We start from the raw sequence: 16,152 nt of genomic DNA, 5'->3' as shown, positions 1-16,152 counted from the left end.
GCGCGGCTCATCTTAGCGAGCGGTGTTCTTGGAGCGCGACTGAAGACATCGACCGTAAACTGAACTAGTGTGTACCTCGCAAAAATGAACGAGGGGCCAGGCGGGACTATGCGAATTTATAATTGCTCTATAGGATAATATTTTCTTTCGGCGTTTGTTGAAATATCGTTACTAAGCTCGTATGAGAGAAGCCTGAATGAAACACTCAAATTTAGACTCCATAATTTGTGAGTATGGAAAAAGAATGTGCACGATATGCTTAACAGTGTATACTTTACTGCTAAATTAACGGATTTGAACATATTGAATTTATTTGATCTCTTGAATTTTAGGCCACACGAGCATGAAAAAGTCTGTACTAGAATTTTGACTTCGTCTAAAAGGACTCTAAAATAGTCAATTCGCTTTCTCGACACTTAACTCCTTAGTTGTTCGAATAGTCGAAGGTGTACCCTTTCCATATAATATATACATCCCTTCCCTTCTGTCTCAAAATAATAGCATGTTTCCCCTGTTTAGCTTAACGGTCATACGCAACAGGCAAAAGATAAAGTTTTCCCTTCTTGCACGAACATTTGGAAGGCTTTAATTTTTCCATTTCTATCGCTGGCCCAACCAAAGGCTCTGTTCTAGCTTAAAATATACGCTGGTTAGTGAGTCGAATGTAGTATGTTAACATCCTTTAATACGGATTTCGAAGCGTATTGTTCGGGCACTTGGCTTACTAGAAGGGTAAATTCTCTGTCATTTGAATTCTTAGCTACTTGGGGCTAATTTAAGCTGGTATCGCTGTTTATTACTAAAATCCCCCTAGTAATAGGTACTAAACAGTACGCGGATGCAGACTTGAACCAACGCTGTGTTTTCAGCTATACGTTTCAACGTTTATATATCATTAGGATAGAGCAAGTAAAAGACTGAAATTCCAAAAACTCACACCATAATGGCCATTGCTTTGTCTGAAACCCTGCACCTTTCTTTTTAGCGCAGTGTCTCCTCCGTTATGTTTTCTGTCGGATAAACTCGCTGTCGCTCCAGGGCTAAACGCTACCCCTAAAGGTATTAGTCAAGTAGATTTAAATGAATAACGATGTCTGCTTAGGTAGATCAATAGTAACCGCATACTATCGTCGTTACATTATATATGGTTTATCCATATGCATATATCGTAAAGCAGAACCCTTATTTTCTTACGACTACTGATTACGAAGCGTATCCTTTTTTTTTTTTGCTTCAAGAGAGTGAACGGCCTAGCTATCAGGCTAATTGATAGCTTTTGCATATCGAATAGAATAGTCCCAAGAGTTTAGAAAGTTTGGTTGCGTAGATGGCTAAGCGACAGGCTCATTGCCAGACAAAGGACCCAAATGTCTTCGGGTGTGGCTTGGACAATTCGATTTGGTTTTCCTTGGATTCTGCGTTCCTCCATCGAGTGTTCCTTCCTTTCCGCTATTGCCTCTTCTTCAAGTCCCTTTTTAGTTTGGTAGATGCAGGGATTGGTACCAGTTGACTTCCTAGGAAATTGCGAAAAAGCTATTACACATGCAAGCCGATTAGAAGAGTTCGAGAAAGAAAGGCAAACCCAGAAGAAGGAGAAGGCCAAGCCGAGCAATCCGGTGCTCAGCGAAACATCACGCTCTTTCATTTTCGCGTGTTCCTTGGAGTCCGCCCGCTATCTTTCATTTTGCGAACAATGATGTGGAAAGCACATTTCTATATATATCGCTGTCGCCAACTATAATCAAATTCCGAAATGGCTAAAGTTTGTCTCTGTGTTCTTGTTGCACGCTTATTATCTTCTTTCTTTCTCTCTCCTCATTTACCGTAGAAGACGTGTTCGCTTCTGGCTCTGCGTGAGAGGATAAGATCTTCTTCCTATGAGGAATACTTGATACACGCCATCCCTTGCTTGCTTCTCATGCTTGAAGATATCATGACATAATCAGGACAACGTGATCCCTGGAAGACGCACGCGTTGTGTACCCCTCCGGACACCAGCTGCGCACGCTACGCACAACGCGCAACTGTGTGTTTTTCCTCTTTTCTTTGCCTTTCAGTCTTTCGTTCCCTTTCGCTTCGTTCTGCCAGAAACAGACGAGTGCACTGGTATCACTTGATAAGAACATGGATAGGCAAAATAGGAATCTGCCTCGCTTTACTCTGCAACGGCAAGCTGCGTGCATGCTTGCGCCCCTGTGCTTGCATGTCCTCACACAGATGTGCGAAAGGTCTGGGAACGGCGCGGGGGGGATAACGGCAACTTCAAGGAACGCGCATACGTTCGCTGCTACTCTAAAACGAAACCACCATGTACAAAGCTTTACAATGACGCTGTTATTTATGTTGGCTAGGGTCTTCCTTTTTAGATCTGCATGAGCAGGGAGTTCAAGCAAACGTACGCACTCGCAAATATCACGAATGTGCTGGATGCACAGTTAGGCAGAGAAAAACAGGGGTCAAAAAGAAGGCAACGGACGTTGAAAGGAAAACAAAGATTCACTTCGAACGTTATCACTGGAAAGTCGCTGGAAGCAAAGAGATAGAACTGAGATAGAGATCCGTGATAGTTTCCCAATCACCGAGTCCTTAGATCTGAATCTGATTGCAATCCAGAACATCGCACTCTTTTCTCGAAGAAAGACGTTGGTACAAGATTGAAGAACGTTAAATACAACATTGAGATTGGATAGTGTTGTGCGTTCACTAAGTGATGGACGGTCTACAGAAAGGTTAGGGTGCAGTGCTTCGATTCGGTTATTCGACCGCCTGCTAGCATCTCATTTATTGGGTTGAACTGTCTTGAGAATAAATGCATTATGTAATCGCTTACTGTTACGGCACACTTGTTGTTGGAAATTGTTGGTATGAAAAGCCATCCATATTGTCCTTTGAATGATACTCTGGTAAAGTGTTGGAAAAACTGGATTAAACTATGACACGTGCAGCGTTTAGAGTAAAAGGCGATCGCTTATGGCGTCCTTTTAACCTGTCCTACCGCCAAATCTCCTAACGAGACAATTCCGGTCGTCATGGCCACCGGGACAAGCAAATACTTCTAGTTGCGAAGTGAGCAAAATGACAATTGCGGTTGTGCAAAGACTATTTGTTACGTGATCAGAATTGGTTCTACGATAGAGACCTATTGGGACAAAACAGTCATAAGTAAGCCGCATCGAAAAAGCGACGAAAGCAGGCCATACCCCCTTCTAGATAAATCATCACTGCTAATCCGCTAGCCAAGTTATTAATTCAAACTTATTAATTGTTTTCGAATTACAACAAAAGAAAGCCGTTAATGTTTTCTTTACGTACAGGGGGTTATGATGTTCAATTATGAGTTACGATTCGCAATGTGAGTGGGGGCGTCAGAGTAGTGAAGTCGCGAGTCCTAATTTCAACTTAATTCTTTCAAAATCACTCTACTTATTTAAATCAGTTCATCGCACGGTTACGTTTGACTCGCTGAAAAATCTTTATATAATGTACATTGCAATTATTCAGGTTCAAACCTACCTCGGGATTTCATAATGAAATGGATTTCCAAATCCTCAGGGAACTGCTAGTTCCGATTACCGTACAAAATTTTATATAAATAATCTGCGTAGTGTGTATATTTCAAATCATTCAATACTATAATTGAAAGGCAGAATAGTAACAATGTTTTCCAAAAAGTCGCGAGCCGTTAGATAGAATATCCCCGTAGCCTGGGTATGGTAGGCAAGTTATCAGATTTTAGTTCTCAGCTAGTTTAAATAGCTAGACAATAATCAAGTGAGTCTTGAAACGCATTTGTAATAATTTAGCGGGCCATTTAATGGTGCGTTTGTGACGCCTTGCCTTTTCGTACCCGGTCGGCATTCGAGACGGGGCGTAGAGATGCCTAATATCATTGTAGGGGCTAGCCATCTGAGTCCATACATAACAGCAGAACGAAATAAAAAATTTTAATAAATAAATTAGGTCACATTATAGAAAACTATCTCAGGTAATCAAAGTATTTATTATCGCATTTATTAGCTATGGCCCATTTCAGTTTTGTATAATTAATGACCACGAATGGGCCTGTACGATCTGAAAAATTTGCACAACTCCCAAAGGTTGTCAAAATATTGTTTGTTCAGATTTGAATTCACTTTTCCGTACAGAGATATAGCATAAATCGTCGTATCACTCTCATATCTATTATGGCCGCCTTTGAAGATGAAATCGCTTTTGGGGCTTATTACACGAGATAAAGCAACCGTATTTCGAAGAATACTGCGACCGAAGAACTAATAACTAATGACGCTTAGTATTCCGATGGAAAACTCCGGTCGTGGCCCTACTTATACGCAAACGTTCCATGCTTCTTAGCATATATAATATGTGAAGTTACGGTATTGAAGGGAAGTTACGAATATACAGATTTTTCTCAGCCTTCGGTTCTATTCGCTAAACGCATGAAACTTCTGACAATATGCACAGCTCATCTCTTCAGACCCGCATTAGAAGCTCGAACGTGCCTTTGACTATGAAGCGATACCACAGCGGATTCTTTATCTTTTTTACTTAAAAAACCACTATGCAATCAGGGACAAGTTGAATAATATTGGAATCAATGGTCATTTTAGATTCGCTTCCTCGAACGCACATGTTAATTACTTTGTCCTTGTGCCGGCTCAAGCCCTAAATATAATGAGAAAGCAAACCATAATAATTAGTTAGTCTTATTTATTTACTATTGTTTAGAAATAAATGCTTCTAAGTTTCGAACTATATATGCAAATTTATTTACGCTTTATGGCATAACCACTATCACTGACTGATTGCTTTCGAATCATATACAGAACAGAACAGAAGGTTTGAATTTGAACAAACGGGCTATACTTTTGGCGCCAAAAAACGATCGGTTCGTTTAACCACCAAAGAATAAATTTATCAAGACGAAGAGCAGTGCGTCATTTTCAAAATTTGAGTAACAATCAGCTATTGTCCGATATGTCCATGCGGACCTCACTGAGACCACCAACTTCCTTTTGTGCCGATTTCCTTCATTGAGAGTTTTCACCTGGTTTCTTAAAGAATGTACACTTATTAAAAGTTTAGATGTTAAAACTTATAAAGGATTTACAGGACGTACACCGGAAGACTCACAACAGAGTTGTGATTTCAAGTGAGCTTTGAAATTCATCAAAATTGCCTAAAAAGCCATTTTTGGTACACCCTCATCCTGTATTGGTTGGTCAGAATAGATTAACGCTTTTTAAGGCAAAAATAAGAAGAATGTTTTGTATACTAAAAAATAATATTACTAACTTATGCATGCTGCATTTCGACAAACTTCTGGTGGGACTATAATCCTATCACCGTAGAACTTCTGCGGCTTGTAGACGAAAAATGATGACAAGCAATCTCTGCATGTCTCTATTGAAACTGCGTTATTAGCATCAATTTCTGGTGAGGAGGAATATCAAAGAATTCTGCAGAGACCGAAATAGATAATACCCTAACAGTGCAAGATCCAAGCAAAATGGCTGATTGCAATTTCCATCCAAGTTCTTCCAATTTTTTTTCGTGTATGGTCTGGCATTGTCATATTAGAAAAATGCTCCTTTGTTTACTAATTCTATCTGTTTTTTTCGAGGGCTCGTTGTAATCTTGTTAGTTATTGACGATCGAGGTCTGTATCAGTCGTTTTGTAAAGCGAAAGTAGCTCATAATGCACGGTTCCTTTCCAATTCCATTAAACACCAAAACATCACTCTCATTGGCGTCAGTGGCGGTCACTTTTGAAGCAGTTTCTCGTTGTGTCTCTGTAAAGTTTCGCAAATTTGTTATGGTCGAGTAAATTTTTGCGTTAATTCGTGCGACACCTAAATATCAAATATAACTAAATATGTAGTCAGCTTTCTTCAAAAGGTTTAAAGCCGTTTGGTGGAGGATGTTTGGCTCCTTAGCGATATCATGGCTACTCACGTATCTATGTTGCTCAACTTAATAATTCTCAATAGGTAACTCACAATAATTATTTCAATTTTTCTAGTAACTGGTCGACTACTACGGGGAGCACCTTCCAAAAAAAAAAAAGATTATGTCTAAACCGTTTCTTCCAATAACGCATCTTGACCATAAGCAGTCATTTTTTGTCACGGACCTAGGCTGCACTTGTGTCTTTAATAACAATTGTCAACTATATTGAATTTTCACAGAAATTTTACATGATCTTCAGGACGTCCCGCCTTATGCCTGAATAAAGATATTCCAATAATGTTAGCATATCTACTAGCATCAAATCCCAGCTTTCAAGTGAAGCCAACAACCCGCCGTCGCGCATTGCTATTTAAGGTGTGTGACGTAAAAGCCATCTAGCTGGACAAACCATCAGTACCTTTCGATAACGTAATATCCAGGAACTATCAGCTATTTTTCGAAGGTAGAACATTAATTGCTCCAACGACCAGTTTTGTCAGACCTTCCGTGTTGCTTTGCGCTTTTTGTACTTGTTAATCACTTACATTTTTGAGACTTCTGGCCTATTGCCGGACCAAAATTCGATCCTACTGCACATAGAGCTTTTGATCAACACTTTAACAAGTGCAAACTCATAAATTGGTAGGCGGAATCTAGCTAAGTAATGCGCACCTTTTTAAGTTCATTGTCGTTGATCAGTGTTGCCAAATGGTTATTATGGCATATAGTTACTATGTCGCTTCATAACCCTGTTAGAGAAACTCCAGGTAGATCCAGTAAGACCTATGGATGGCTAAACATTTTAGTGAAGGGCAAGTCTTTGGTGTTGTACAAAAGGAGTGATTCCGACAGCCCCTTCACACGAACACGAGAATTGCCAAAGACGCTAAAAAATACATTTACTAATATTCATTGAATGACAATTTGTATTAAATATATATTTAAGGGTAAAGAAGGAATATTTTGAAAATGACTGCTGAGTGTTTTAGATCCTGCATTGAAAATATAATTACGGTTAATGATGGTTAGAAGACTAACAGTTCTAGCAAACGCACAAAAACCATTTTTAAAGTTCAGTCTTAGAAATAGCTCATCGAAGAATCCGGATTTAGATTATCCACGCTGTAATATATACATGCACGTTTTTTATCTAACCTTCTAAAAGATAATAAGTTCGGTCGAGTCGTGTTCCATGTAAGAAAAATGTTATTAGCTTAGCCAAATTTCGAAAATCCGTTAAAACCTTACTAATTTTTTCTTCTTTACTATTGCCTGCTATTATTGTTAGTATATCAAAGTAGCGCAGAAAAACTATTTTCAGTATACTAGGTGGTTCTAATGCTTAGCCGTCCCCACATAGACTGAACGAAATTTCGTACAAAGCCTAAATATCTGTGATTTGAAAAGCTGCTCAGCATAATTACAGATGAATATGAAGTCTTGTTGGTCGTAAGTGTAGTGGATGTACCGTATACCCTTCTGAGGAGACTATTCTCACAGAAGAATCGGATGACCCAATGAAACCGGCAATCTACAAGTACCGCTCCTGATTACATAACGGTGACTATGTGACTATATATATGGTTACAAGGTGTGGCTACCTTAGAAGAGCTTCGACAACCTTACCACTAAATTCCACTAAATGTAAAATTCTCAGCCAGTGTAAAAATGAGATTACTACATAGAGTAAAATTTACTGTCATTGTCGTATTAGTTGAGACCACCACTGAAAACTGACTGTTTGAAATTTGCAGGCCGATTCAGAGCTGCGTCACTTTCCAAAAATTAAAGATTGATCTCTCTTTACTTTACCGATAATCTCAGTCATGTATAAAAATCATGTGTTTGGATTGGGCAAACACCTGTCAGCAATAACTTTGAACTCTGCAGGTGCCATACATTTGCTCTGCACTTATTCTATTCTATGTATTCAACTAGTGCTTGCCAATCTAAATGGTGCAGCGAAAGCCTTCTATTCCGGCCTGTTTATTTTAGCTTGCTTTGAGCTTCCCGCTTCGTTGCCTGTATCATATGGATGTTAAATAAGGCCTTTAGCAGAGAGCTGTCATTGTCTGCAATGTAAGGACTTATCTGTTCTCCGTTGTTATATGAAAACCGAACAGTGCACGTTTCTGTGTGGATCTTCCGCTTGCATAACAGAAATGACGATATCCGTTATGGCCTATCTTTCTCGCTCTTCTTTGTTTTTTTTCTTTTCGCATTGTAAACACTCGCATTTTCTGCATAGGCTTTCGCTACCATTACCGCTATTGCTTGGGGAATACTCTGTGGCCTTCAAATAGCGTGAGCAGTAAACTGGTCCCGTGTGTCATTTTCTGTCAACGATAAAGACATGAGCAAGCGAATATGGCTGCTTGTATGGTTGATTGCGCTATAGTAATTATTTTGGATACTCACACGCATCGTATATCGAGCGTACATCATCTATGCAGAAATAGATATAGCCACACAATGTATGTGCGTTCTCGGAATGATGGATTGCTCTTTGTTGTTTGTCGCACCGTCATTACAGAAAATAATCTAATCTTCCGTTGCTTTTGGTGCCGCGGTTACGCAATACTTTCGAGAGACCCCCAACGTCGCGGCTGCTATGTAGCGAATGAAATCGAGAATCGTATGTTTGAACCGGAATACATCTTAATTGTAGTGTATGCACGTGTGTTGATCGAAGCTATGCATATGCGTTTATAATATGTAGATAACACAACTTTCATTAAGTCTAATTAGAAAATGTGTATGTTTTTTGTGTTGCCATAACAGCGTTTTTTCATGCAAATACAATGTTTGACGCAGCTGTCATTAATCCAGACGCACATCAGCTGATACGTTTGCGGTATCTGAAACGTCTCAATAATTATTTTCTATCAATATTGTATATTACCTGAAAACCCTTCCTCAGAATTTCCCGGATGAAAGGCGAAAAACCATACCCCGAGCGACCAATAATGCAAGCATCTATCAAGGTTTGTCCATTAGAGCAAACAACGAACAAAAGACCAAGTTTGCCAGAGTAGCTACCCCGTGACGTTTCGAAACTTCTCAGAATGGAGTTCCAGTCTGAAATTTTTACCGATAGCAGCTAGCGATAAGTCCCGTACAAGATATTTATCCAGCGGTCTTGGAACTGATTGATCTCAAGAAATGATAAGAATTACTCTATCGTTCGGTAGTCTGGTGATGATTGTCGGCGAAATGATTACTGAATGACAACGAAGGACAAAAACAGAATGAGAAAGATAGGCTTGAAACCTCGAAATATCCTTAAAACTGCCCCTGTAGCCCTTACCTCTGAGAACGATAATATCTGTCTTTGCAATGCAAAATGCAAGTTTGAATTTCGGTAAAGCTGGACCGGGATCGCGCGTTCTGGACCGAAACGAGCCTATTGTCATCACCATTATGATCATTATCTACGTTAGAACTGGTTACTTATGTAAAGATTCTTTGGGCTCAGAACTTCTCTCGGTGCCTTTATAACGGACAAACTTGGTTCTCACTCTAATTACTTCTACAAAAAGGTCGAAAGTTCAGTGTGCATAACACTTCTACGTTCGCATACGACCTTTGTTCCCTCCACTGGCTGAACGATTTCTCTTAAATACAGATCTCGGAAAATTACGTTTGATTTTTTTTTATCCAATTCTATTGGTTTTGATTTTTGTTATTCAACTTGTGATAAACAGCAGCGTTGTATCTATTTTAGACGTACCACGAAAAGTGTTTCATGTGTTTTCCAATCGTTTCTTTCCCTTAACTTGTTATTGGCTCAGAGTCAGCTACGACATACAATTGGAAAGCTCTTTCAGTACTTTACATAATTGATAATACAATTTCATAAAAATTACCAAATGTCCCGTTGCGTGAAAATGTCGAAAATCAAAACCACGATTTTCATGTTCCATCAAATTTTAAAAAAATACGTTTAAAGTAGTAAGTGCAAAATATAATCCCGATCTAATAAAGATCCAAGAAATTAAATTGAAAAACAGACTTGATAAGTATTATGGAAATTCTCTAAAAAAGGTGTGAAACTATCAAGTAGAACACAATAATAGAGAGAAAAAAAAAGAATCAGAAAATTGTAAATCAAAAATATAAATAAAAGGCCGAAACCATTTTTGTTGTTTATTTTGAATTATCACCGCATTGAAACTAATTAAATAGTATCAAAAACTTTGGCTATATATCTTATAGAGTAGCACATACATCATCGATCAAAAATTGCTTTTTATTTTAATTTTATAATGCCTTAGCTAAGCTTAATTTTATCGAAAGCTAAATAACATCCAGGGGGATTTAGTGTGAGAACCTATCATAACAACGATAGATTTCTATGGAAACCTTACTATAGCGATCATCTTCGTATATGGACAACAGTTTTACTTAGCGCAAAATTTTTATCAAGAGACAATTCAAATCGTGTACTTATGCTTGCATAGGTAGGCCTTAGTTTATTCGTGGTTAGTGCAGACCATTACCATATATTGAAACGTCGTTTGGCCTATGTAACTCTATGACATTTGAGCTTCGACTAATGCATCATTCTCATTGTCGCTATATTCCTATCGCCACAAGCATTTTATTGATTTCAGCCATTTATTTAGAGGAAGAGAAGCCATGGACGGCAAATTCGGCGGAAGACGACGGAGAGCATGGTGGTTAGGTTACTGTCTTTTGTACCTTTATCTTTAACCATCTCTCTCACTATCGCTCTACGCTAACAATTCACGCTACCGCGTGCAAGTTAGCAGAATTTAGCCAAGCATTGCATTTCAAACATGCATAATTGGGTTCTCAGTTCCGTACTGTTATGTATCCGACACCTAGCCAAGTCAACTGATCATAACAAAAAAGGGCGCAAATTTCGAATATCCTGCTCCTAGTCGTGTTTCACGCTTAATTCATACCTAATCCATCTGGACCACTTCCATGTCACGAAGCCGACAGGTTTGAAGGCCCAAAGCCATCGCAATCGCCGTTACTAGCGAACGGAAAACCGTCACAGCTAATCGATAATGCACTGCTGCGGCGGCGGCACGGCGTGGGACTTTTTATTGTTCGGATGCAACGTCGATATGAGATATTGTGTCGTCGTAACAACATGCCCATTGGGACAAAGTCCCCACCGGCGAAGTGGGTCCAGAACGAAGCGACTGGAGGGCTATGAGAAAACGAAACGTGAGACAAGCCTAGTCTCTGACAAATGGCAAAAGCAAGGCCGGCATTGGTACAGCCAATTAACTTTTAAAAATTTTCATGCATTGGATGAAACAATCAAACAGGCTAACAGTTATGAGCAATCATAGAACTACATATTTATGCGATCAAAAATGTTTATTAAGGTGTACCGCAGCATTGTCTATAAATACTACATAAGCAAATGGGACATGTTGACAGAAACAAAAGGCAGCGAAAACGATGGCTAGAAGCTAGTGATGCAGAACAATGGTCATGAGGTACAACCCGTGCATTAAGAATAAATATCTAAAGCGGGTTTTTAAGGCAGCAGGATTTATATGTATGTAAGTTAGGGATTAAAAATTACTTTTTTTTTCACCAGGGACACGAAACGAATGATTTTTGCTTTACTGCCCACCCCAAAATGCTAGAATGCACCGAACTTAACGTTCCTGCACGGGTCAGTGTTATGGAAAAAAGAACAACGGTCGGGATGCCAGCGGCACTGAAGTGACAGTGGCTACGTGAAATACGCACTTTTCGCAGTTACAACAATTAAAATCAACAGACAGCCGCAAAAATCAGCTGAACAGCGCTCCAAATGGCAAGTGCTATATCGAAGTTATTGACCCATCTTATTATGGGTTTTTTTTTCTGTTATCTAAATTTAAACGAACGCCACTATTTCTAAAATAGGTGAAGTTGAATACTAAAAAAAAGTGTTCTCAGGAAGCTCAAGTTGAGGATTAACGTAAGAATACATCAGGGGCCAAATGGACGATCGCAAGATATGGTGGTTGTTTTGTCATTGATCCGATGAGTAATTACACAATCATTCGGTCATTTTCAAGATCTAAATTAACACTATCAGTATTACGTCTATTAGCAAGAGCATTCAGTTTGACACAGTAAGGGCCTAGACGTTAAAAATTCTGATGTCGTCAGATAGCGATGCTCCAGTATTAGTAAAGGCTCAACAAACTAGCCCGAGTGAAAGGCCAAAAGGCTCTAACTAGCTTAAAATTTCAATGAACTTTTTTACTGGAGCAATTCTTTTTTGATTTTGGGAGTGGCACTATGCAACGTAGGCCAATACATCGAGTTCGGCATTTCATTGCCTAATAATGACAGTCTTATATCTTTAATGTTTAACGTGATATTTCGTTTCGGCATAGAAAAATATGGCCTATTTGGGCTGATAGAACGCCTAATGCGTAGCTGTGTAGGGATGGATTGCTTATTATTTGCATCTCTACTCAGAGAAGTTAATAGCACTCTCGATAAACAAAAAAAAGTTTACATATTCGATTTATAGAAAAGAAGTTGCTCTACGTCTTAGTTGGCACTATTTTTTATGTACTTTTTTCACCAGTTTAACAATTACAGTTGTTCTGTGTTTTTAGAAACTCGGTTTCAAATAATCACGACGTAAAAGTAGTGGAGTTGGCTCCTTTAAACGTGATCGCTTAATCATCAGTGAATATCTTATAATGCTTGGCTCTCACGTATAATATGAAAGACGTATTTGATGTCAGCATAACAAAACAAGACGGCATAAATATGGAGAACCTACCTTAAAGTCGTTTTTGATAATTTCGTGCCCGTTTACCTGAATCGTAAATAGTGGCCTTGCCATTGCTTCATTATTCAAAGTAAACTGTTTTTTTGTTTTCAAGAATAACTGGTTTTAAACATTTGCGTACGCATCCAGTTTTAATTGTACTTATTACACCAGGAAAAGTTTGCCTATTCTCGTCTGTATAATACTACTGAACAATGTTTGCCATAGATATAAGTATAACATCAACTTTTTGATAAGGATGTGGTGGCCGCTGCCACTGTTTGAGTTCGCAGAAACTGCTAGAGCTACTTCTTGAGCTACTTCTTCTACTGCTAGAGCTACTACGTTGTTGTTGTTGTCCAACTTCAATGTATATGCGAGATTCTAGTATAGCCAGCTTCAGTCGTTGAAACGTTCGGATCCCGTTCATATCAGACGGAAAGCGAAATATAAATGACTCCCGTTCACCTCGTTTCATTTTGTTTAAGATGTCACGTTGCACGAGAGCCAGGGCAAACTGAGCTGTTGCCGAACGGGAAACCGTGCGAATAGTGCCATACTTACTAGTTTACTGTAGTGCACCTTAGTAATGATTCTGTTGCGGTAGTAGTGAGTGTCTTCAGAACCTTTTGACAAATACTGCTACTCTATCGCCCATCTATCTAGTAGACTTGCGCCCCGATTTTGTTTCATGAGTGATACGAATAACCATGAACACCGGCCCCGATCCCAGAGGTAACCGTCGAAGCTCCATTATGCTTTTGGAGCTACTATTACTTCTAAACAGAGACTAAAAAGAACTGAAGGTCCAGTAGAACCCCAGTCGGCTTGATCGGGCTGCTCCTGGTTCGTTCGGTTCGATCGCCGCTATCATGAGCCGGGCAATCGGGACGGCCTTTCGACCTAGGCTCCAGAAGCATGGTGTGCTTCTAAACACATCAACAGCAAATAGTATAAAAAAGTCACCTGCAGAAGCCGCAGAATCTGCTATACTATGAAGAGCGGAGCAGTAGCCTGCCAGCTAACCGAGAGTAGTTGAAGTGCGATACATAATGTGAACAAATTGGGTTGAAGCTAGGGGGAAAACAGGGTTGGGCAAAACGAGTGGTCTAGTAGAATGTGGCTTGAGGACCTGCAAGGGATCAGGAATAGTTCAAGTGGAAAATCACTTTCCAGGCACTACCGCCGCCCAAGGTTAAGCTACTCGAAGTCTTCATGACTTCTCTCATATCACACCAACCACGAATTATGTGAAACTTACACAGAGCAGTTTTGGAACCCAGAATAATGCAAATCTCAACGAAATTCTAGCCGTGAGAAGTAAATTTCAGCAAACTGAATTTAAGACCGATTTGGACTCGACGCTGATTGACTAAGAATACACAACATAATCTCAGAGTGAAGAACCTCTTCATCGATTTCTCGGTTTGAAAACAAACACGATCCTTCAAAAGCTTTAGCATTAAGGTTACACGTTACTTTTTATCGCAGCAGTGTCGTAAAACATGAAATAGCTACGAAATAAGATGAATCACTGCGCTGTAATTAAAAATATCGTTTAGCATAGTCCTGCGAATATTTAACGCATAAAAGCTCTTTTAATGCAAGTACTTCTAACCATGGAATACTTTCGCACAGTCGACGAGAACGCGCAATAGCAAACAGGGTTAATTTGATTTTAAACGTGCACTACGTACTGTACGTATGTATTTTGGTCAGGGCCGTGTATAGCATTTGAACCTAAATTACTTTCTGATGTAGAAAATCGCGAAAAGTTGGGACTATGAAGCCTAGTTCATGATAATGTGAAATACATGGTATGACTTAATGTTTTTATGTAGCCTAACTGCCCTGAGCCCTCATCAGACATTAATGTATGGTTATGATAATGATAGGACGATATGCCGTAGCGGCTGAGACATTAGGACACTAGGAGATATAGGTAGCTTGCCCCAGTATGCCTTTATTCCGCACGCCTGATGCTCTACACTAACGCTCTAATCCTAAACAAACACCTTATTCCAGGTTTAACCCAAACCTGTAGAGTTGCCGATTTGTCAAGAATAAAATTTAGAAAAACGACGTTCAAAGGATGTTCACAAAAAGGTGCTCCCACCTGTAAAAAAGAAAAAAACGTGAACGAAGCATATCGTTGACTGTAAACGTGGCGTTCGGTACAACCATAGGATTCTACCTAATGGTCTGGCCCTAAGAAATCAGTACAGAATTGAACTAGGACTGTCCCTCCATCATATGGGCTTATAAAAAAAATGTCCTGAGTCGACACGACGGTTGGAGTGGTCAAGTAAATATCTGTAGGAGACCATAGAAAAATAGAGGCGGCTAACACATCACGCGAGTTCGTTTCGTGGAGAAGCAACTGTATCTGGCAGGATCAACCGACGTTATTATGTCGGTCTTCGTAAATGTGTCGTTGATTTTGCACTTTCTTCTTACCGCACATGAGTACCGCGAGTTTGCCTTTCATACGATGTTAAATGTTGTAGTACTATAAATATACAGATGTAGATAGACGAGTTTCTAAGGCAAAGGGCTAGCAAATCAGGAAGGGCCTAGCTAAGAAATCAAAAGCAGGAGGTAACGGCTAATTTAAATAGAAATATAAGCGAGAGTCAAGCTCAAATCGTTTACCTACGTCTATTTTAGTTGCATGTACAACGTTTTCTCTTTGCTATAGTGGCGTCCGCTTCTTCTTGCGGTGGGAACATCTTTTTACACGACATCGGCCGTGAAATAACGGAACGAAAGCTGCTTTTTCTTCGAGCAGTGGATAAAAGTCACCTGAGTATACAGTGCAACTCAGATCGATGTACAAATTATAGGCCAAGTTGGCGAGATAATTTTCTATCATCACACGTAACTGGCTACGACCAACACAAAGAAGCAATGGTATTGCCATTAAGCATGACCGCACTGTGTCAGGCTGCAGAGCATCAGGGTGCGGGGACTGACAGGGTGGATAGGCAATCGTCCAAAGGAAACCAATATGCAAATATATTGCCCTTTTTTATTTCGAGTTCAGTTCTAATAAATACAAACAAGAATAATCTTTGTCGCGAAGCGAAACACTGCTGCATGTCTCAAGATATTCAAATATATCAGGTCATGCTGGTCTGATTGGAGAAACTGCTTTGTGGCCAGTTGGAATCAGGGAATAATGGAAGTTCTTGAAGGATTATCATTTAAAACAAGCAAATGAAATTATTTATTAGCGAGTACATGTAGTAAATAATGCAATACAACGGAGCCCTCCTTCAATCGGTGGAACTGCTTTTATTAGTCCACACATTGATCGAATTACAAATTCAAGCCGTTCCGACCAAATTCAGTTAATTACGGAAGTTTTCATCATTAATGGGAATTTCCATAACTAAGTTGCGCCGCTTAATATCTTGGCTGAAATAATGCGCCAATCCTAGTCA

The sequence above is a fragment of the Varroa jacobsoni genome, unplaced genomic scaffold (assembly GCF_002532875.2).
Source record: "Varroa jacobsoni isolate VJ856 unplaced genomic scaffold, vjacob_1.0 scaffold_909, whole genome shotgun sequence".
Lineage (NCBI taxonomy): Eukaryota > Metazoa > Arthropoda > Arachnida > Mesostigmata > Varroidae > Varroa > Varroa jacobsoni.
This window is presented reverse-complemented; position numbering follows the sequence as displayed.